The following is a 24,826-nucleotide window of genomic DNA, read 5'->3' as shown; positions in this document are numbered from 1 at the left end:
ATTAGAAAGGACGTCACCTCCAAAAATGTACGATGCCCTTTGTGTCTTGTCGTGTGCAGACATCTGTGGTTAAGATAGTTGTGTGTGTGTGTGTGTGTGTGTGTGTGTGTGTGTGTGTGAGAGAGAGAGAGGAGGGGGCGTAACTCAGCAGTTAAGAGCACTTGTTGCTCCACCAATGACCTGGATTTGGTTCCCAGCACCCACATGGCAGCTCACAACCATCTATATAATTCCAGGGGACCCACTTCCCTCTTCTGACCTTGTTGGGCACCGGGCAGACACATGGTACATGGTACAGCTGTACATGCAGCCTAAACTCTCATACACTTAAATTAAATCTAAAATGTAGGCAATATTGTAGGGGGCGCACTGGTGCGGGTTCTGTCAATAAAACACTCACTATGCGAGCCTGAGGACACACTTCAAAAGCTGGCTGTGGTGGTATGCCTGTAATCCCAGGGCTGGTGAAGCAGAGGCCGGTAATGCCAGGAGCTCACTGGAAAGCCAGTCTGGCCGAATCAGTGAGCTCTGGGTGCAGTGAGAAGCCCTGTCTTGAAAAAAATAAGGTGTACAAAGACTGAGGAAGACACCCAACATTGACCTCTGGCCTCCACGTGGATAGGCACATATGTGCACGTACATGATCTTGCACCTACATATAACACATATGCATAGTAGTAGTTTGGAGAGGAGAGTCAGACAGAGCTGAGTTTACTGTTTCGTTTATGTTTCTACCACTTAGGAGTTGTATGACTGAGGGCCGGTCACTTTAGCATCTGGAAACTCCTGTGACACAGCTCTTCCAACAAGGCCACACCTCCCAGTCCTTCCTAAACAGTCCACCAACTGGGAACCAAAAACTAAAATCTAGGAGTCTAGAGGCCATTCTCATTCAAACCACCACACCATATAAGCCTCATGACCTGAGCCTGATCTCCAAAATCCATGTCAAAGGCTGCATGGTACACATCCCAGCACTCCTGTGGTGAGATGGGAGGCTGAGTCAGGTGAAGCTGTTGGGGAAACTAACTTGGAGTACACAGCTCAGCAACCAAAACAAACAGGAGGGACCCTGCCTCAAAAAAAAAAAAAAAAAAAAAGAAAGAAAAAGAAAAGAAAAGAAAAAATGTAGAGGGCAATGTCCAAAGTTGCCCCCTGACCTCCACGTGCCCATGCATATGCTTGCTCCTGCACACACACACACACACACACACACACACACACACACACACACACACTTAATTCTGATATGACCTGACTTACTTTAAAAACAAAACCAACCTTGTCATAAGGAGTGCTGCTGAAAAGAAGGAAAAGTACACGAAGACATATCTCAAGCAATAAATTAGCTTGGACAAGAACTGTGAGAGTAGCCGTACTAGGAAAATCAACAAAGAAAAATGTGAAATTTTTATGGATTGAATTGGTGATCTCCTGTGTCAGCTCTCCAAACACTTGGATTACAGGTGTGTACCAGCCCATCACTCAAATATGTGGTTTCACCAAGAAATAATAGTCATGATTCAGCGAGGCGATGGTGGCGCATTCCTTTGATCCCAGGACTGGGGAGGCAGAGGCAGGTGGATCTCTGTGAGTTCGAAGCCAGCCTGGGCTACAGAGTGAGTTCCAGAAAAGGCTCCAAAGCTGCACAGAGAAACCCTGTCTCAAAAAACAAAAAACAAACAAACAAAAAAAAAGTCAAGTAGTCATGATTTAGAGATAAAATATTAGGGAACTAATCCCAATAGTAAAACCTAACAAAAAAACTTCCTAAAATGTAGTTAAGGTCAGTTAACAAGCAGTATATTTTACTAGAAATGATTAATGTAATTAGAAAAATCTAAGTGATTCCTGGGGCTGGAGAGATGGCTCAGTAGTTAAGATCACTGGCTATGCTTCCAGAGGACCTGAGTTCAATTCCCAGCACTCATATCATAGCTCAGAACTGTCTGTGAGTCCAGTTCCTGGGGATCCCATACCTTCCTCTGGCCTCTATGGACATCAGATAGTTGTGCATCATGTGCTACATAGACATACATGCAGGAAAACACACACACACACACACACACACACACACACACACACACACACACAATAATAATGAAAATATTTTTGAAAAATCTGATGTCTGATTTTGCTGTGAGCTGTCTTCTCAGAACATTTTAAATTCATGTCTACATAGGTCATGGCTTCACTGTTGATGATGACACATTACTCTTAATGTCTTTCATCCCAGCTTGGTAAAAGCCTTCACAGGTACTCAGGTTCACCACCTCTGAGTAATAAATAGTTCATGGGTAATTAACTTCTGTGATCTGCCCACTTGGCATGTGAATCAGTTCCCTGTTAATACACTCTCTTACATATTTAAGACAAAAATAAGAAAATTTAAATAACGATAATGGCATAAGCCACAGAAAAACACAAAAGAATTGAAAGTAACCATGACAAACTCCTAAATTAAGATAGAATTCCTTAGAAACGTATGAAGCCCTGCTAGAGAGATGCTCAGCCGTTAAGAGCACTTGCTCTTGCAGAGGGTGAGAGTTTGGTCCCTAACACCCACACTAGGTGACCTACAACCACCTGCGACGCCAGTGCCAGGGTATCCAACATCCTCTCCTGAGGGCACCTGTACACGTGTGCACATGCACGTGAATACACACTCCGCTTAAAAAAATATATGAAGCTTTACTGGTGGAAATGTTTAGAGTAGACCTAGAATATTAAAAATATTCACTCCGCAAACAATATTTGTGGGGCCAGCGAGTTGGCTCAGCAGGTAAAGGTGCTTGCTGCCTAACCCTGAGAGCCTAGGTTTGATCCCTGGGACAGTGGAAAGAGAGAACTGACTCTCACAAGTCTGCCTCTGACCTCCACAGGTGCCCCATGGCACTTGCCTCCCTCACAATAAATTAAAGTGCAAATAAAGATTGGCATGCATCTATGGCGGCTCACTGCTTGTCACACATTTGTCCTAAGGATCTAGCTGTGGAGTAAGAGAAACCAGTCAGGAAACCGTAACAACAATGCGATCTGACAAGGGCCGCAAGAGACATTTACAGAGCGCCGTCAGATGTGTGCGTGAAGACGATGGTGTGTGCAAAGACAAAAAGAGCCGACTAAAATTCATTCTGATCACTCCAAAGAGTATGTTAGGGCCACAAATCTTCCTAAAGCACAGGGCACATTTCTGAGCTGTGAAACAGCGGTTTTCTCTGACAAGCTTCTCATTTAAACCTTGCTTTATAGATGCCTTAACCCTACTACTGAGAAAGCAGGGGTGTAGCCGGAAGTTTCTCCGGGCCTGCTCGCCCCTGTGGTCGGGATGAATCTCTCCCACCCGCATCCCGCAGCCTCTTGGTCCCAAGTCAACACACACAGGCTTATATTACTTACAAACTGCATGGCCTATGGGTCAGGCGTCTTGCCAGCTAGCTCTTATAACTCAACTCATTTCTATTAATCTATATGTTGCCACGTGGCCGCGGTGTTACCAGTCTGTGAGCATCTTGTTGCTCCTTGGGCAGCAGGCTGGTGTCTCCCCGCATCCACCCTTATTCTTCTCGTTTTCAGTTTGAACGTACCACCTAACCTTATCCTGCCCTGCCATAGGCCAATGCAGCTTTATTAATCAACCAATCAGAGCAACACATATTCACAATGTATAGAAAGACATCCCACAGCACAGCGGTCCCCCAGAAGTTTAGTGAGTAACAGCCACAGTGGACTAAGTGCTGGGCTCCTGTTTGTACTCATGTAGCCCCACCAGGAGCGTGTGTTACTCCATGATTCAGGACAGGAGAGGCCCAATTTCATAACCCCCTGAATTCTTACAAAGGAAATGCAAAACAAACAAACAAACAAACAAACAAAAACCAGCATCCACATTTTCCCAAGCATCCCTTCATACCGGGTGTGCTGGTGTAGGCCTGTAATCCCAGCTCTCCGGAGGCAAGAACAGGATCACTTCAAGTTCGAGGCCAGCCTGCTTGTCTTAGAGTTAGTTACTATCACCGTGATGAAACACCCTAACCAAAAACAACGTGGAGAGGAAAGGGTTTATTTGACTTAATATCCTGAATCACTGTCCATTGAGGGAAACCAAGGCAGGAACTCAAACCTTCAGGAACCTGGAGGTAGACGCTGATGCAGAAGCCGTGGGGAAGTACTGCTTACTGGTTTGCTCAGCCTACTTTTTTACAGAACCCAGGACCAACAGCTTAGGGATGTGTATGCCCATAATGGTCTGGGCCCCACCCCATCCATCACTGATTAAGAAAATAGCTGCCTACATCCAAATTTTAGGGGTTCCCTCCTTACAGGTCACTCTAGCTTGTATCAGGCTGATATAAAACTAGCCAGCACACTGGTCTATGTAACAAGCTACAGGCTAGCACACTGAAGAGACCTGTCTGTATGTCTGTGTCCAATAAGGAATGAGACCGGACATTGTCACTGCCTACCGCAGAATTCACTTTTTTAAACAGGGTCTCACTCTATATATCCTTGGCTGGCCTGAACTCACTTTGTAGACCAGGTTGGCCTCGAGCTTACAGAGATGGGTCTGCCTCTGCTTGTACAATGTCACCTCAGAATTTTTGACATATAAACCATTAATGGGGTGAGGCTGGTAATGGCTCCCTGTTAAGAGGTTAATTGTGGGGCTGGGAGTGTAGCTCAGTGACAGAAGACGTGCCAGACACACACAAGGTCCTGGGTTTGATCCACAGCACCACGGAAAGAAAAAGAAAAAGAAAAACCAAAACAACAACAAAAAAACCAAGTATATGTGTATCTCTGAACCTGGCTTGAAAGAAAGAGACCAGGCACTGTAGCTAGGACTTCCTCTCAAAGCTAACAATGACTTTTTCTTTTCTTTCTTTATTTTTAAATATTTTGTAGTTTTTTTTTTCTCTTAGGGCCCACCACCCAGCTCCCAAATAAATACACAGAGACTTATTCTTAAGTCTCTTAGCCTTAGCTTGGCTTGTTTCTAGCCAGCTTTTCTAACTTAAATTATCCCGTTTCTCTTTAACTATGTTTTGCCTTTGGGCTTTTTACCTTTCTTTATTCTAAATATCTTTCTTTCCTTCTTACTCTGTAGCTGACTGTGTGCTGTGTGGCTGTGTGCTGGGTGGCTGTGTGCTGAGTGGCTGTGTGGCTGAGTGGCTGTGTGGCTGTGTGCTGAGTGGCTGTGTGCTATGTGGCTGTGTGCTGAGTGGCTGTGTGGCTGTGTGCTGGGTGGCTGTATGCTGGGTGGCTGTGTGCTGGGTGGCTGTGTGCTATGTGGCTGTGTGCTGTGTGGCTGTGTGCTGAGTGGCTGTGTGCTGAGTGGCTGTGTGGCTGTGTGCTGGGTGGCTGTGTGCTGAGTGGCTGTGTGCTGAGTGGCTGTGTGGCTGTGTGCTGAGTGGCTGTGTGCTGACTGTGTGGCTGGGTGGCTGTGTGCTGAGTGGCTGTGTGCTGACTGTGTGGCTGTGTGGCTGTGTGCTGGGTGGCTGTGTGCTGAGTGGCTATGTGCTGACTGTGTGGCTGTGTGGCTGTGTGCTATGTGGCTGTGTGCTGACTGTGTGGCTGTGTGGCTGTGTGCTATGTGGCTGTGTGCTGAGTGGCTGTGTGGCTGTGTGCTGACTGTGTGGCTGTGTGGCTGTGTGCTATGTGGCTGTGTGCTGACTGTGTGGCTGTGTGGCTGTGTGCTATGTGGCTGTGTGCTGAGTGGCTGTGTGGCTGTGTGCTGAGTGGCTGTGTGCTGGGTGGCTGTGTGCTGGGTTGCTGGCCCCTGGCCCCTGGCATCCTCCTCTCTCTTCTTGCTCCTCCCTCTTTACTCTTCTCTTGAGCCTAGATTTTTCCTCCTCTTTATTCTCTCTGCCCACCAGCCCCACCTGTCCCTCTCCTGCCTAGCTATTGGCCATTCAGCTCATTATTAGACCAATCAGGTGTCTAAGGCAGGCAAACTAGCACAGCTTTACAGAGTTAAACAAATGCAACATATCTTTGCATCATTAAATATTCCACAGCATAAACAAGCATAACACATCTTTAATATTCCATAACAATATTTTTTATTTTATTTATTTATTTATTTATTTATTTATTTATTTATTTATTTATTTATTTATTTATTTTATGAGCACATTTGTCTATGTGAGGGTGTCAGATCACCTGGAACTAGAGAGCTTCCATGTGGGTGCTGGGAATTGAACAAGGGTCCTTTGGAAGAGTAGCCAGTGTTCTTAACTACTGAGCCATCTGTCCAGCACCCCTTAGCCTGAACTTTGTAGGGTTATGACCAAGTTAATTTACTGGAACCGTAATTTTCTCTTTATTTCTTCCTTCCTTCCTTCCTTCCTTCCTTCCTTCTTTCCTCTCTTTCCTCTTTTTTCCCCCCTGGAACTCACTAAGTAGACCAGGCTGCCCTCAAACTCACAGAGATCCATCTGCCTCTGCCTCCTCCTAACTGCTGAGGTTAAAGGTGTGCACCACCCAGCCTGACACAGAACATAATTTGTTTCAAAAAAGCCAAACCAACCAACCAAACAACAACAAAACACCTCATCTGGGTGACTGTCTTAGTTGCTTTTTCTACTGCTATGACAAAACATCATGGCTAAATTAATTTGGGGCTCATGGTTCCAGAGGGTTGGAGTCTCTGACCATCATGGTGGGGAGCATTGGCAGCAGGCAGGCAGGCATGGTGCTGGAGTGTTGCAGTTGTATGTGAAATTGCTAGTGTCATCCATAGAACTATAAAGGAAAAAGCAAAATGATGCCCACTTGTGTTTGTGTGACCTGGAGTAGAGAGGAGGGGACATAACGGCTGGAATGTTACGGAGGACTCTGTGGTAGTTGGAATGAGGATGGCCCCCACACGTTCATATGTTTGAATGCTTGGTACCCAGTTGGTGGAACTGTTTGGGAGGGATTAGGAGGTGTGGTCTTGTTGGAAAAGGTGTGTCACTGGGGGGGGGGGGGTCTCTAGGGATTCAAAAGCTCAGGCCATTCCCAGTTTTTCTCTCAGCCTCCTGCTTCTTGATCAGATGTGAGCTGTCAGCTACTGCTCCAGCACCATGCCTGCCTGCCTGCTGCCAATGCTCCCCACCATGATGGTCAGAGACTCCAACCCTCTGGAACCATGAGCCCCAAATTAATTTAGCCATGATGTTTTGTCATAGCAGTAGAAAAAGTAACTAAGACAGTCACCCAGATGAGGTGTTTTGTTGTTGTTTGGTTGGTTGGTTTGGCTTTTTTGAAACAAGGTTTTTCTTTGTAAGCTCTGGCTGTCCTCTAACTTATTCTGTAGACCAGGCTGGCCTCGAACTCATCTGCCTCTGCCTGCCTCTGCCTCCTGAGTGCTGGGACTAAAGGTGTGTGCCACAACCACCCAGCTGCTTGCAGTTTTTTCCCCTCACTTTGTTTTTGAGACCAAGGGTTACTGTGTGTCCCTGACTGGCCTTGAACTCACAGAGATCCACTTGCCTCTGCCTGCCAAGTGCTGAGGTTAAGGCCTGTGCCACAATACCTGGCAATTACATTGCTTTGTTACTTTTTTTTTTTTTGCTTGAACTGTATATTTAAAATACCATTTTTAAAGCAGAGCAGTGGTGGTGCACACCTTTAATCCCAGCACTTGGGAGGCAGAGGCAGGCAGATTTCTGAGTTCGAGGCCAGCCTGGGCTACAGAGTGAGTTCCAGGACAGCCAGAGCTACACAGAGAGAAACTGTCTCAAAAAAAATTAAAAAGAAAAAAAGATTATTTTGATTCTTATTTGTCTATGTATGAGTATACCACATGTGTGCAGGTGCCTACATAGACCAAGAAAAAGTGCTGAATCCCTTGGAGCAGGTGTTACAGATGGATGTGAGCCACCTGATATAGGTTCTAAGAGCCAGACTACAATCCTCTGGAAGAGCAGCAAGCAGTCTTCACTACTGAGCCATTTTCCCAAAAAATATTTTTATTTTATTTTTATTTTATATGTGTGAGTGCTTTGCCTGTATGTATGTATATACATCATGTGCATGCCCGGTGCCTGGAGAGGTCAGGAGTTGGATTCCCTGGAGCTGGATTTATAAAAGGTTGTGAGCGCTGGGCAGTGGTGGCACATGCCTTTAATCCCAGCACTCGGGAGGCAGAGCCAGGTGGATCTCTGTGAGGCCAGCCTGGTCTACAGAGTGAGTTCCAGGAAAGGCGCAAAGCTACACAGAGAAACCCTGTCTCGAAAAACCAAAAAAAAAAAAAAAAAAAGGTTGTGAGCCACACGTAGGTGCTGGGAACTGAACCCAGATCCTCTGCAGGAGCAGCCAGAGCTCTTCACCACTGAGCCATGGCTCCATCCCCCCAACCTAAAAAAAAAGTTTTTAAAGCTAAGTAACAAGGAGTAAGTTGAAGGCCTGAGCTTCATGAGATTCCCACTACAAAAAGACAAACGTTTTAGTCTCTCTACTTATATCTAGCATTCTATTTCTATCCATTATATCACACTTAGGCACTAACTAAGACAGTGATTCTCACCTTCCTAACGCTGCACCCCTTTAATACAGTGCTTCATGATGTGGTGACCCCCCCACAACCATAAATTATTTTCATTGCTACTTCATAATTGTAGTTTTGCTACTGGTATGAATCATAATGTAAATACCTGTGTTTTCCAGTGTGAAAGGGTCGTGACCCACAGGTCGGGAACCACTGCACTAAATGTGTTCTAGAATACACATTTTCTCCTAATAATAATTCTTAAAAAATCTTTGTCTATTTGGACTTAAGTGCCCAGGCTGGTCTCAAGCCACGGTCCTCAGTCTCTGCCTCCTGTGTGCTAGGATCATAGGCATGTGCCATCATTCCTGACCCAGGAGTAGACTTTTGAGTCACAGTAATATACCTTATGCAGTTTTATTTATAATGCAACATAATGCCATGTGAAACTTCTATGGAACTAAGACAGACGCAGAGATGTAAATGATTTTCCGCCAATAGTTTTCCTGGTGGCACGGTGAGTGAGTCACGGTCCCCGTCTGCTCCACAACGCTGCCGCTTTTGTTCTTAATCCCAGGGTCATTTCTGGCCCTTCTCTGTCACGCCACCGAGTCATCTGTTTCCTCTCCTCCTCGTTAAGGGAAACAGAGATTATTCACTTGTTGGGTAAAAACATGAGCTGGGCTCTGCCTCAGACTTCAGATCACTAATTCATTGGCGAGGAGGGCGGGGTGTTCAAGACGGTTTGCTACTTGAGAATTGACAGCTTTCGGCCCAGTGTGATGACACACGCTTGGAATGCTAGCACTTGGGAAGCTTCAGAGGGAGGAGCGTGAGTCTGAGGCAACACTGGCCTTTAAATGGAGTTGTGGGTCATCCTAAGTAGTGAGACCTGTTGCTGGTTGTTTTTTACTCTTTTGGCTCTTTTACTCCTTTGGGGGGCCTGCCGCCTAGCTCCATGGCTGGCTGTGTGGCTGTGTGGCTGTGTGGCTGTGTGGCTGTGTGGCTGTGTGGCTGTGTGGCTGTGTGGCTGTGTGGCTGTGTGGCTGTGTGGCTGTGTGGCTGTGTGGCTGTGTGGCTGTGTGGCTGTGTGGCTGGCCCAGTCTTTTCTTGCTCCTTGATCTCCTCCTAGATTTCTCATCCTATTTATTCTCTCTGCCATCCAGCCCCGCCCATCCTTTCTCCTGCCTTTCTATTGGTCATTGAGCTCTTTATTAGCCCAATCAGGTGTTTTTAGACAGGCAAAGCAACACAGCTTCACAGAGTTAGACAAATGCATCATGAAAGAATGCAACACATCTTTGCATCATTAAACAAATGTTCCGCAGCATAAACAAATGTAACACATCTTAAAATAATGTTCTACAATATTTCTAAATAAAAATGAAAGGTGCCGGGCGGTGGTGGCGCACGCCTTTAATCCCAGCACTCGGGAGGCAGAGCCAGGCGGATCTCTGTGAGTTCGAGGCCAGCCTGGGCTACCAAGTGAGTCCTAGGAAAGGCGCAAAGCTACACAGAGAAACCCTGTCTCGAAAAACAAAAACAAAAACAAAAACAAAAACAAAAACAAAAATGAAAGGTTTTAACTTTAACAAAGCAAGACTACATACAACAAAAACAATTATCAAGTAAGAATTACACTTACAATATTCAGTCCATTTCTGTTTAGCAAATTCAGAGAAAATACTCCATTATCTATCTTATCTTAGTGATTCCAAAGTTTTATATCTAATTTACTTTCTATCATAACTAAGGAAAACTATAACTCTAATTATTTACGTTTTAACTCCATCAAAGACCAAGAAGGATGTAATTTTTTTCATTTTTATTTATTTATTTTTCTATTATCAGCTTGATACAGTATAAATTCTTATCCTAATAGTGAAATGTTTCATTGAGGCTTTCCCAGTAATTGAGTAAAACCAAAACTTATTATAAGCCACAGTAATCCTAGGGTCCCGTCGCCCCCCCCCCATATAGCCTCCCTCGTTCTGTGGGTTGCAGTCTCATTGTTCTTTGCTTTATATCTAGTATCCACTTATGAGTGAGTACATACCATGTTTGTCCTTCTGGGTTTGGGTTACCTCACTCAGGATGATATTTTCTAGTTCCATCCATTTGCCTGCAAATTTCATGCTGCCATTGTTTTTCTCTGCTGAATAGTACTCCATTGTGTATATGAACCACATTTTCTTAATCAATTCTTCAGTTGATGGTCATCTAGGTTGTTTCCAGGGTCTGGCTATTACAAATAGTGCTACTATGAACATAGTTGAGCATGTATCTTTGTGGTATGATTGAGCATTCCTTGGGTATATGCCCAAGAGTGGTATGGCTGGGTCTGGAGGTAGATTGATTTTCTGAGAAACCACCATACTGATTTCCACAGTGGTTGTACAAGTTTGCATCCCCACCAACAGTGGAGGAGTGTTCCCTTTGCTCCACATCCTCTCCAACATTGACTGTCATTAGTGTTTTTGATCATAGCCATTCTGACAGGTGTAAGGTGGTATCTCAGAGTCGTTTTGATTTGCATTTCTCTGATGATTAAGGATGTTGAGCATTTCTTTAAATGTCTTTCAGCCATTTGATATTCTTTTTTCGAGAGTTCTCTTTTAGCTCTTTAACCCATTTTTTAATTGGATTGTTCAGTATTTTGATGTCTAGTTTCTTGAGTTCTTTATATACTTTGGAGATCAGTCCTCTGTCAGATGTGGGGTTGGTGAAGGTCTTTTCCCATTCTGTAGGCTGTCTTTTTGTCTTATTGACCGTGTCTTTTGCCCTACAAAAGCTTCTCAGTTTCAAGAGGTCCCATTTATTAATTGTTGTGCTCAGTGTCTGTGCTGCTGGTGTATATTTAGGAAGTGATCTCCTGTGCCAATGCATTCAAGAGTACTTCCTCTTCTATTAAGTTTAGTGTAACTGGATTTATGTTGAGGTCTTTGATCCACTTGGACTTGAGTTTTGTGCATGGTGACAGATATGGATCTATTTGTAATCTTTTACATATTGACATCCAGTTATGCCAACACCATTTGTTGAAGATACTTTCTTTTTTCCACTGTATAGTTTTGGCTTCTTTGTCAAAAATCAGGTGTTCATATGTGTGTGGATTAATGTCAGGGTCTTCAATTTTATTCCATTGGTCTGTATGTCGGTTTTTATGCCAGTACCAAGCTGTTTTTATTACTGTAGATCTATAGAAAAGCTTGAGGTCAGGAGGTTGCTTTATTATACAGGATTCTTTTAGCTATCCTGGGTCTTTTGTTTTTCCATATGAAGTTGAGTATTGTTCTTTCCTAATCTGTGAAGAATTGTATGGGATTTTGATTGAGATTGAATTGAATCTGTAGATTGCTTTTGGTAGGATTGCCATTTTTACTATGTTAATCCTACCTATCCATGAGCATGGGAGATCCTTCCATTTTCTAATATCTTCTTCAATTTCTTTCTTTAGAGATTTCAAGTTCTTTTTGTTTTTTGTTTTTTGTTTTTTGTTTTTCGAGACAAGGTTTCTCTGTGTAGCTTTGCGCCTTTCCTGGAACTCACTCTGTAGTCCTGGCTGGCCTGGAACTCACAGAGATCCACCTGCCTCTGCCTCCCAAGTGCTGGGATTAAAGGCGTGTGCCACCACCGCCTGGCTGAGATTTAAAGTTCTTATCAAACAGGTCAGAATGATGTAATATTACCTATCAACAGAGACATCTTGCTGCCTGCACAGTTACCCAAAGTTCCTCTGCAATGTTGGGGTATCCATATTCAGCCTACAGGCCTAGAGTGTCTGGCAAACTTTTCAGTGAAGCAGGAAACTTGAAGGACTGTCTTTTGTATTGACAAAGTTTGTCAGTCACTTTCCTCTGTTTCCTGCAGAATGTCTTGCAGACTCTTCCATGAAGTAGGAGCCCTGAAGGATTGTTCTCTTTTGGTTGGCTTTGCCTGCTTCTCCGGTCCTGAAAGCCAATCCTAAAGCAAAGCGACCAAAAACTGCATTCAACCTTCCTACCTATGGGAACCTGTACCTGAGCTGCCAGCTGAACAGCACTGCCTCTTAAAGGAACCATGTCCATTCTCTCTCTCTCTCTCTCTCTCTCTCTCTCTCTCTCTCTCTCTCTCTCTCTCTCTCTCTCGCTTCCTTAAGCCCTACATGGAAATTCAGGGCCGTGTTGGTATGCCAAAATGTTGTTGGTTGTTTTTTACTCTTTTGACTCTTTTACTGTTGGGGGGGCCTGCCTACCCAGCTCCCAAATAAATCACACATGGAGACCTATTATTTCTTATAAATGCCCAACCTTAGCTTGGCTTATTTCTATCCAGCTTTTCTTAAATTATCCCATCTACCTTTCGCCTCTGGGCTTTTTCCTTTTCTTACTTCTGTAATCTTACTTTCACTCTTACTCTGTAGCTGGCCCTGTCTTTCTTGCTCCTTGATCTCCTCCTAGATTTCTCATCCTATTTATTCCCTCTGCCATCCAGCCCCGCCCATTCTTTCTCCTGCCTTGCTATTGGCCATTGAGCTCTTTATTAGACCAGTCAGGTGTCTTAGACAGGCAAAGTAACACAGCTTCACAGAGTTAAACAAATGCAACATAAAAGAATGCAACACATCTTTGCATCATTAAACAAATGTTCCACAGCATAAACAAATGTAACACATCTTAAAATAACATTCTATAACAGGGACCTTAAAAGGGAGTGGCAGCCGGGCGGTGGTGGCGCACGCCTTTAATCCCAGCACTCGGGAGGCAGAGCCAGGTGGATCTCTGTGAGTTCGAGGCCAGCTTGGGCTACCAAGTGAGCTACACAGAGAAACCCTGTCTCGAAAAACCAAAAAAAAAAAAAAAGGGAGTGGCAGTGGGGAGGCAGAGGGAGCAGAGAGATGTCTCAGAAGGTAAAAGCTCTTGCTGTCAAGCCTAACAATTTGAATTCAAACCTCAGGACCCACATGAAGGGAGGCGAGAACTGACTGACTTGCAAATTGTCCTCTGACCACCACATGTATGTTTTGGCATGAGCGTACATGCACACAAATACATGTAATAAAATTTACAGGGCTGGAGAGATGGCTCAGAGGTTAAGAGCACTGGATGATCCTGAACTCCTGATCCTCCTGCCTTAAGCTCTCAAGGGATGTGAATTCAGGTATACACAACCCCTACCCTGTGTCAGCTAAGTTCTTTGTTTTAGCTTCTACAACATACATTTAAACTTTGTTGTGATCATGTTAGGCTCAAACCAGAGCCTCACATGCTCTGGGCAAGAACTCTGAAACTAAGCCACGTCCCTGGCCCTACTGTAATTTTTTATTTTGAAATGACTATAGATGTTAATTGTGCAGAGCAGATCTATGTACCCTTCACCCAGGAACCCCCAACGATAACAAGCTGTGTAATTATGATACAATATAAAACCCAGGAAATAGACGTAAATACTCTCCACACAATCTATGCAGCTTTTAAAAGCATAAGTGTGTTGTGTGCATAAAATTCTATACAGCTGGGCTGGAGAGATGGCTCAGAGGTTAAGAGCACTGGTTGCTCTTCCAGAGGACCTGGGTTCAATTCCCAGCACTCACATGGCAGCTCACAACTGTCTGTAACTCCAGGTCCAGGGGATCTGGCACCCTCACACATACATGTAGGCACAACACCAATGCACATCAAATAAAAATAATAAATAATTTTAAAAATTGCCCAGCTCTACCACAGACATGCATACAAGCACCACAGGCTTGCACTCACTTGCCTCTCTGCCTCCCAGCAACTCCTGGCAACCCCCAAACTGCTCTTCATCTCCTTAGTTTTGATGTTTTTAAGATTTTTATATGAATAAGATCACACAGTATGCAAACTTTCGAAGGGTTTTCTTTTTTTTTTTTTTTGGTTTTTCGAGACAGGGTTTCTCTGTGTAGCTTTGCACCTTTCCTGGAACTCACTTGGTAGTCCAGGCTGGCCTCGAACTCACAGAGATCCGCCTGGCTCTGCCTCCCGAGTGCTGGGATTAAAGGCGTGCGCCACCACCGCCCGGCTCGAAGGGTTTTCTTAACATAAATTAAGAACACTTGAGCCGGGGGTGGTGGTGGTGGTGGCGGCGGTGGTGGTGGTGGCGGCGGCGGCGGCGGCGGCAGCGCACGCCTTTAATCCCAGCACTCAGGAGGCAGAGCCAGGCGGATCTCTGTGAGTTCGAGGCCAGCCTGGGCTACCAAGTGAGTCCCAGGAAAGGTGCAAAGCTACACAGAGAAACCCTGTCTCGAAAAACAAAAAAAACAAAACAAAACAAAACACTTGAGGTTTATCCAAGTTGTTGTATATATCCAAGTTGTTTGTTCCTTTTTATTGCTACATATTATTACATGACACACACGCACCACAGTCGATTTGACCTCTAAAAATATGAATTATTTCTATTTTGGGCACTTATTCTAGTTTGTCTTTCTGTAGAGGAGGAAAGGGTTTGTTTACCCTGTAATTCCAGGGTGTAATCCATCCCTGAGAGAAGTTAGGGCTTCTCCCCTCTCCCTTTTTTCCTCTGTCTCTGCTAGCTTTCTTATGCAGCCCAGGCCCACCTGCCTGGGTATGGTACCGCCCACAGTGGGCTGAGCCCTTCTGCATCAATTAGCAACCAAGAAGATGCCTCACCAGCAGGCCCACGGGCCAGTCTGATTGAGGCAATTGCCTCAATTGGGACTCGCCCAGATAACTCTCAGCTGTGTCAAGTTGAAGCCGGCTAGGAGAGGGGGTAATTGAGAACAAAGCTACGAACACTTATAACGTGCGTGTTTGCACAGAATTAGATTTTTTTTTAATCTGTTATAAGCTCCCAGAAGTAAAATTGCTAGAGCACATTTTTAATTTTCTAAAAAACCACCCTGAGGATACAGCTCAATCGGTAGAATGCTTTGGCTCTCCTGCACCTATAAGCTGGGGGCGGTGACACAGGCCAGAAGTATCAGGAGTTCAAGGTCATCCTCCTCTATACAGGGAGTCTGAAGTCAGCCTGAGCTAGAGAGTCTGCACAAAACAAACAAACAAACAGACAGACAAACAGCTAACAAAAAACGCCCAGTCCGGAACACCTTACAGTCTCATCAGCAAGCAGTGTTTGAGTTTACAGAAAGTGACGTTCATGCTTGCGTTGGGTGTCATCTTTGTTTGCTACTTTATTTCGATAGGTGTGTCATGGTATCCCATGGTGGAGTGTGTTTCTTAGGTCTTTGTAGGTTTCGTACAAATACTTTTCCGGCCTGCCCTGGAACTCTGCGTTACTGATTGAAAAGTGCCTGACCTGGCCACTTTACTCCTCGAGCTCAGGAGGCAGCGGCAGAGGCAGGTGGATCTCTGTGAGTTTCCCGCACAGCCAGTGCTACACAGTGAGACCCTGTCTCAATACATAAAAACAAGACAAAGGAAAAGAAATGTGTCACCGCATTGAAAAACAGCAAACCCCAAAATTCCTTTTCTGAAAGAACTCACTTCCTGTTCCTGCAACAAGGCAGCTTGGGTATCTGGTGTCTCAACTATGACACCCGGACCTGGGCTCCTCAGTTCCCCCTTCACCTTCACTGGCACCTTGTGCCACCGTGCTCTAGGTTTGGGGGATCTTTTTAGTTATTTAGTGGGAAAGGGAGAGGGGAGTGGAGACGTGTTTGGGGATTTTCTCTCGCAGAGGCACCACCGTCTCCCACAGTCCACCAGGCTGCAATCACCCACAAGCACCTGCCAGGGAAGTCAGGAAATGCGGCCTGTGTCCCCCGGAGGAAAACGAGCACTCAGGGCAGCTGTCTGGCGGGGAATGCCGCGCAGCTCTGCGTCATCGCGGGGCGAGACTAGGTGGCAGTCCTCACAGAGGAGGACGAGATGAGACGGAAGGGTCCAGGCAGCAGAAGCCCGCGGGGTTCAGGGCAGGTGTACCCAGCAGAAGAAAGAGACACGCCATCGTTTTTTTCTCTTGGCTTTCCAAATGGTGACTGCTCCTATACGTGTAATGCAACCTTTTTGAACCTCCGTTAATAACCGTAATAAATGTCTTAGTTGACTGTTGGTGTTCCAGCCAGATGATTAGATCACGTATACCTAATGAAAAATGCCCCCTCCTGGGACTGGGGAGGTGGCTCAGAGGGTAATGAGCTTGCCATGCAAATGTGAGGCTGTGAGTCTCCAGCGTCCACATAAAGGCAGGCGGGTAGCACTCACCAGTAACTCCACTGTTTCTACGGTGAGATGAGAGGTGGAGACCGGAGAATTGCCAAAAGCTTGAAGGCCAGCTAGCCTGGCTTATGCAGCAGTGAACAAGAGACCTCTCAAAAAAGGTGGAAGGTGAAGACCAGTGACATCTGAGGTTGTCCTCTGACCTCGCCATGTGACCTCTGTCCTAACTCACACATACATTTTATGCACACGCAGGAAAGTTTCTTCTTCTTCCTGTGTGCATGAGTGAACAGAGGCAGAGGTTGGGCTTGGCCATCTTGCTCAGGCTAGCCTTGAACTTGGAGACTTGTTGCTTCGACATCCAAGCAGGTGGATTACAGGTGTGTGTCACCGTACCTTTCCCAACTTCTTGGTCTATTTGTAGTGTCTATATCTCTTACCTTTGAGTTGCTTGTTAGCTACATCTTGAGCAGTCGTGGATAATAGCAGCAATAGTGGAGACCAGATAGGAGCAAAACGTAGCTGAAGTTTTATGCTTTATATAGCCCTGCTTTATAATCTTATGCTTTGTTATATCTTTATTGTTTCTTTTTTTCTTTTTTTTTTTTTTTTTTTTTTGGTTTTTCGAGACAGGGTTTCTCTGTGTAGCTTTGCGCCTTTCCTGGAACTCACTTGGTAGCCCAGGCTGGCCTCGAACTCACAGAGATCCGCCTGGCTCTGCCTCTCGAGTGCTGGGATTAAAGGCGTGCGCCACCACCGCCCGGCCTGTTTCTTTTTTTCTTACAAACCAGAAATGACCCTGGACTTTTACTCCCCTCCCCCTCTTTTGAGGTAGGGCTTCACCGTAGGCTAGGTAGCCTAGGCTAGCCTTGAATTTTGTGATCCTCTTGTCTCAGTCCCCCAAAACTGGAGTTACAGGCACAGACTACTATGGATTGGCTCAGATTTTCACTTTTTTTTTTTTCTTTCCCCGATACGGCTCTCTCTATGTAACCTGGCTCAGGCGCTTGTGTTGTAGACTTATTCCACGCTTTCCTCAAACTCAGAGATCCACCTGCCTCAGCCTCCAGAGTGCTGGGATTAAATGCCTGCGCCACCCGCCTGGCTCGGGTTTTCACTTTTGATCTGCTAGTGTGATGAATTTTATTTCTTCTTCTTCTTCTTCTTCTTCTTCTTCTTCTTCTTCTTCTTCTTCTTCTTCTTCTTCTTCTTCTTCTTCTTTTCTTCTTCTTCTTCTTCTTCTTCTTCTTCTTCTTCTTCTTCTTCTTCTTCTTCTTCTTCTCCTTCTCCTTCTCCTTCTCCTCCTCCTCCTCCTCCTCCTCCTCCTTCTCCTTCTCCTTCTCCTTCTTCTTAAAATAAGCCCTCTCCCGTTACACCACGCAACTCAGTTAATATGCCACTCGATCATAATGCCAAAGTTTATTGAGGGCTTTTCACACCTGTTTGAATACATTTAATTCATTTCACTTTAACCATGTTTTTTTTTTTACAATAAAGTTGTTTTGTTTTTTTTTTTTTTTTTTTTGGTTTTTCGAGACAGGGTTTCTCTGTGTAGCTTTGCGCCTGTCCTGGAACTCACTTGGTAGCCCAGGCTGGCCTCGAACTCACAGAGATCCGCCTGGCTCTGCCTCCCGAGTGCTGGGATTAAAGGCGTGCGCCACCACCGCCTGGCTACAATAAAGTTTTATTAGAATTAATGTATAAACACTTATGAAATCCAGGTGTAGGAGGCTGAGGCAGGAGGATAGCTGAAAGTTTGAAGTCAGCCTCGTTTACACAGCCAATTCTAGTCCAGCCATTGTCTCCAAAAACAAAACATGAATCTGGAATCCGTCTCTGCTCCATGGGTGACGGACTTTAGTCTCCTACGCTAACGGAAACCTAGACCCAACCCTAGAGTCCAGGTGTCTGAGTTTTTGCAGTAGCCTGTGGCTCCTCCAGCACGGCAAATCATCCTTAACTTCTACAGAGATCGCTGGGAAGTACAGGAGGCTCCTCTTATTTGATAAAACGGAACTTACCCAGAGCGCAGAGGGGAAATGAAACTCTTCTCTATTTTTGAATTTCTCAGATATGACCACCTGATGGTTAACAGTCCCCGCCTTCCAGCTCCCACTATACTCTTTAAAAAAAATTTTTTTAATGGGATGCTTCTTGAATTTTCGTGTCACTTTGCACAAAGGGCCACACTCATCTTCTCTCTATTGTTCCAGTTTCAGTAAGTGTGCTGCCCAAGCGAGCACTCCCACTACACTCTTTACAGTCCCCCCCCACACCTCAGTGGTGGGGTATGAACTCAGAGCCTCCCACATGCTAAGCAAGTGTTCTGTTGCAGAGGTATGTATACCTCAGCTCCACAATGCTCGCTGGTGGCCTCTGGGGAGGAATCCATTAGCCTACAACTTTTCTAGACAGTGTTCTTTCGGCTATGGTGCACCCTGCTGCTATCAGAAGTCACCAGAACCCCAAAAGGCAGCTCTTCGCGGTTGTAACCCACTTTTCCTTGGAGCCAAAGAGGATGGTGTTCTGGCTGGAGCTCTCCTGGGGAAGAAAATCTTGTGATTTCTTGATGGACCCCAGGTTCCTACAATTGTGTGTGCCATACCAAAGCCTTCAGAAACAGACTTTGCCATGATCTAATTTGAAACTCAGCTTTTCTTCATACATGCTGTGGGACCTTGGACAGTTTTTCTTTCCATTTATTTATTTATTTGTTTGTTTGTTTTGGAAATGGTCTCTTGGAGGCCCAGGCTGGCCTCAAATTCACTATATAGCTGAAGCTGGATTTGAATTCAAAAAGTTTGTTGGTTTGGTTTGGTTTTTCAAGACAGGGTTTCTCTGTATCAGCCCGCTCTGTCCTGGAACTAACTCTGTGGACGAGGCTGGCCTCAAATTTACAGAGATCTGCCTGTCTCTGCCTCCCAAGTGCTGAGATCATAGGGATGTGTCAATAAGCCTGGTGCATACAGTGCTGAGATTCAAACCCCAAGACTTTGGGTATTCGAGGTAAACATTCTACCAACTGAACCACATTCCACAGCCCAATTTACTCCTATTTTCTACAAAATGAGAATATAATACAAGATGTTCAAATACCTTCCATTTGAGTCATTATGACTTCATTGTTCTTAAAGTTAGTATTGGCCAAGTGCTGAGTGATTTTTACATTTAACTTTTGTACTTTTTTTTTTGTAGTGCCAGGGGTTAAACTTGGGGCCCTCAGTATGTTAGGCATGTTCTCTGTACTGAATCTCATTCCAAAACCTTTTTATTTAATTTAATTCAATTTATTTATTTATTTATTTATTTAGGTTTTTCGAGACAGAGTTTCTCCATGTAACACAGTCCTGGCTGTCCTGGAGAACCTTTTTATTTTAATTAAGAAATTATTGTATGCCAGTCAGTGATGATACGTGCCTTTAATCCCAGCACTCAGGAGGCAGAGGCAGTCGGATCTGTAGGTGGAGTTTTCCTGTCCCACACCTGCTCTCAAATAAACACAGAGGCTTATATTAATTATAACTACTTGGCCAATAACTCAACCTTATTACTAACTAGCATTTACATTTTAAGTTAGCCCATATTCCTTATTTATACTCTGCAACATGGAGATACCTTTATTAGCATGACATGTTCATCTCCTGCTCCCTCTGCATCTGGCTGGCGACTCCAGACTCCGCCCTTCTTCCTCCCGGCATTCTCCTTAACCTTCTTCTGTTCAGCTATTGGCCAGTCAGCTTCTTTATTAAGCCAATCACAGCAACATATATTCACACAGTGTAAAGGAATATTCCGCAGCACAGATCCCTGAGTTTGAGGCCAGGCTGATCGACAGAGCAAGTTCCAGGACAGCCAGGGCTATACAGAGAAATCCTGTCTCATAAAAATAAATAAATAAATAAATAAAATAAAATAAAATAAAAATAAATTATTGTACTATTAATAATATTATTGTGTGTGAGTGCCACAGTATAATGTGCAGGTCCAAGGACAACTTTAGGGAGTCCGTTCTCTTCTTCCAACTTTATGTGGGCTCCAGGCATTGAACTCAGGTCACCAGGCCTGCGTGGCAAACACATTTACCTACTAAGCCACCTCACGGGCCGGCCCTTGGTTGAGGCAGAGTCTTATTTTGTAGGGTAGGTTAGCCTCAAACTCATGATCCCCCTGCCCAGCTTCCCCAAGTGCAGAAAATGCACTACTATGCTTGGTCATATTTTGTGGGTTTTGTTGTTGTTGTTGGTTTTTGTTTTTTTGTTTTGTGACGGGGTCTTACGATGTAGCTCTAGGTGGCCTGGAAATCACTATGTAGAGCAGGCTGAGCCAAATTTTGTTTTTATAAAATTTTTTTTAACACTTTTCTTAGAAAATTTTAGTTTGCCTTAAATATTTGATTAATTAGTTCTTCAAGCCAAATGCTAAGAGTCATTTTCTATGCAGGTTCTCTAACTTCAAGGATTAGCTCACCAGGCTTGATGGCTCACACCTTTGATCCCAGCACTTGGGAGGCATCCTAGGGAGGTCTCTGTGAGTTCAAGGCTAGCCTGGTCTACATAGTGAGTGCCAATCTAACCAAGGCTATCTATAGTGAGACCATGTCTCAAAACAAACAAAAAAACAATAGGGAGGCAGTTAGTTATTGTGAGATGGGAGTAAAGGGTAACTTTTTTATAATACAAAGAGTGAGGTAAGTGTATGTACTGAGCAGAAGCCAATACCTCCTCTCTACCAGAAAGTTCTAGAACACAAAGTAGATATATTTATGGAGGAAAACTGAATTTAAATAATGAGGAAAGAAGTGTTTTCAGGACACCTTGAACATTTCCACCTGACTGCCTATTTCTCACACTAACATCTTTGCCTGCTGGTGTAAGGATTGCCCTTGATTACAGCCTTAAGTGACTATAACTGCTGTTGCAGACATCAGGAACATCCTGATGTTCCTGATTCTATCCGGGCATGGTGGCACAAGCCTATGGATCCCAGCACTAGGAAGTAGAAACAGGAGGATCAGGAGTTCAAGGCCAGCCCAGGCCACAGGAGACTCTCAAAAAAAAAAAACTTAAAAAAAAATGTAAGAAAAATCTTGAAACTAAGAGATAATCACCACATAACAACTCTAAGTGCAATTACATTTACAATTTTAACTCCTTAATCACCACCTGACAACTCCAAGTGCATTCACATTTACAATTTTAACTCCTTGGAAACAGATGAAAGCAGCATTATATTATTTGTTCACTTGTAAATGTTTTTATTTGCATTTATCAAATGACTTATGACCTATAGAAATAAACATTTTGGAGACTCTGACATGAATATATAGAACAAACTGGTATGGTGGTACACCCCTGTAACTCATCTCCTTTGGAGACTGAGGCAGGAGGATCACAGGTTGGGAGGCCAATCTGGGTAATTAAATATGATCCTGTGCAAAATAAGATATAACAAAATAAAAGGAACTTGGAATATTGTTCAGGGGTAATGCTTGGCATTTTTGAGGCCTTGGTTCAAATACATAAATTAATTACTTAATTAAAAACTCATAACACACACACACACACACATTCTCCCTTTACATAAATGTGTGTGTGCCTGATACTAACACAAAACATAGCAAGAATTCAAAGCAAGACTTCAGGAACTTACAACGTTTGGAATACTTAGTAACAAGAAAGGCATAAAGGCGCCGGCTGCCAAACCTGACAACCGAAATCCAGTTCCGAGGACCCGTCTAGTGGAAGGAGAGAAGAGACACCTACAAGCTGTCCTCTGACCGCATACACGCTGGAATAAGACACCAAAAAGGATTAAGATTAGACTCCTCTAAAAGAATCCCAGTGAAGGGCAAAAAGTGTGTAAGGAGAAGGGAGGCTTAGGTATGTTCATAGAGCAAAGGAACACAGTAAGAAGGGGAGAGGTATCGGAGGAAAAGACATCCAGGAATAAGGAAGGGTCTGGGGTCGACAACACAGTCTAACCCATGTGCCAGTGTGCCCTCTGTTGCTGTGAGACATGCCATGGCCAAAAGCTACTTAGCAGCTAGCTTCCCTTGAATTGCTCAGTTGCTTTCCTTAAGCAGCAGCTGGGGCCCACCTGCTGGGTTGGTACTGCCCACAGTGGATGGACCCTCTTTCATCAATTTGCAATCAAGGAAATGCTCTACAGACATGCCCATAGGTCGGTCCAATGGAGGGTCCCTCAGCTGAGCTTCCCTCTTCCCAGATGCGTCGGGTTGACAGCTGAAGCTAACTGTGACAGCACATATAAAATTCTTGGGAAGGAGAGAAACGGGGAATTTGCGTTGAAAACAGAGGTCATACAGCAGGGCCCAGGCTCTGTAAATAAAGCAGGAAGCAGGTGATTGTTGAGAGCAAAGGTTAGAGCTAAAAGTGGAAGAACTCTGGTCAGAGCCTTCAGAAAAGGGCAAGAGTTTGTCTAGAAAGCCCGTTGGAGGGCATCAACAGAGTCAGTGTGGGTTTTTTCAGAGACAAGTACAGACTCAGTGAAGACCCTGACTAGACAGTAGCTTTTTGGTAATATCTAGAAGTGATCACGAAGTTGAGGCATTCCATCGCTCTGCTGAATGCCCTGAGTTGATGGGCACTTGGTGGGGGCAGGGGTTACTTGGAGAAAGGGAAAAGTAGAAACAGATTTGATCAATGGGCAGATATCACGTAACTCTCTCAACTTCGGGGCATTCTGATTTCCCATTTCTGGAAACAATTTCCTAATCTATAGTCTCGATTTTAATTTCTATTTGTAACATCAGTCCAGTTTTCCAACAGTCTATAAATCATCTCTGCTTTAATGCATCATATGTTTTTAATTATTAAAAATCAATTCATTTTATTACATTTATCTACTTGTGTGTGTGTATATATGTGTGTATATATATGTATACACACACACATACACACACACACACACACACACACACACACACACACACGGACATGGTACACACAGACATGGTACACATGTACATGGTACTCATGTGGAGATCAAGGCACTCCATGGTTTACAAATCCTTCCACCATGTGAGCCCCAGGAGTTGAACTCGAGTGCCTTTACCCACAGAGCCATCTCACTGGTGTGCTTCCTATCTTTAAAAACAGATAATTTTATTACTATCTTTTAAGTGTTTTAGACGAAGTCTTACTCTGTAGCCTAGCCTGGCCTTGAAATTCACAAGACCCACCTGCCTCAGAGTGCTAGGGCTGTAGGTGGGAGCCTGGCAGTCACAGAGCGGAGCAGTATTTCCTTTCCCTCCCATCCTGTTCTCTCCCTGATTACCCCATTTCTGCTCGGGCCCTTAGCTAGTCCAGACTCCCAGGCCTGAAACCTTGGCATCCTCTCTAACTTTTCCTCTTTCTTCCTTAGCGTACCATCACCTCCACAGACGTACTAGGATAAAGTTTAATTTACAAATGAGGCACAATAACAGAGAAACAATAATACTTCAGGTAATCCACCAGAGTAAATGCCACGCAGTCCCTCTCCGAGTCGAGACTATCGCTATTGTATTTCAGTTGACAGCAGGTAACCGGAGCCTTCAGGGGTGAGAGCACACACGGGGGCTGCAGTGGGGTCATTTTGTGATTGTACGTCTGCTGCCACTTTCCCCACTAGTTCCCCCGCCTAAAGGCTCTGCCTGATCCAGCACCTACTCGCAGGCTCGTCTCGATAATGTCCTAAGTCTTCAGGAAGCTGTACCAGGGTCCCAGAGAAAACAAGAATGGGGACAGCTGTTGCACTCAGGACAGGGCAGGGTGGGGCGGTGTGGATTTGGTGATGGCTGACAAGGGAAGCGAGAGCAAACACCAGGCTGATAACAAGCCGACTCAGAACCTTTCAGGGGAAGGCCTGGATCTCTGAGATCAAGGCAGAGAGAATGCTAAGAAGTGGACCGACGTCTTCCCTAGGCAGAGTCTATTGGATTTGTAGGTTATGGGTCAGGATCAAGAGCAGTTTCAGTAGCAAATAGGAAATACAGAGACTAGGCAAGGAAGTCACAAATAAAGAGAAGCAGGGGGCCGGGCGGTGGTGGTGCACGCCTTTAATCCCAGCACTCGGGAGGCAGAGCCAGGCGGATCTCTGTGAGTTCAAGGCCAGCCTGGGCTACCAAGTGAGTTCCAGGAGAGGCGCAAAGCTACACAGAGAAACCCTGTCTCGAAAAACCAAAAAAAAAAAAAAGAGAAGCAGGGAA

The 24,826-nt window shown here is 44.7% G+C and overlaps 1 pseudogene; it reads right to left on the bottom strand.

The window, feature by feature from the left end:
- Positions 1-18,746: 18,746 nt before the first annotated feature.
- LOC128111305 (uncharacterized) lies at positions 18,747-18,860 on the bottom strand (annotated as a pseudogene).
- Between the last annotated feature and the right edge of the window lie 5,966 nt (positions 18,861-24,826).

The sequence above is a fragment of the Peromyscus californicus genome, unplaced genomic scaffold (assembly GCF_007827085.1).
Source record: "Peromyscus californicus insignis strain IS unplaced genomic scaffold, ASM782708v3 Scaffold_15__1_contigs__length_86483966, whole genome shotgun sequence".
Taxonomy (NCBI): Eukaryota; Metazoa; Chordata; class Mammalia; order Rodentia; family Cricetidae; genus Peromyscus; species Peromyscus californicus.
The sequence above is the reverse complement of the archived record's forward strand: the minus strand, read 5'-3'. Positions and strand labels throughout refer to the sequence as shown.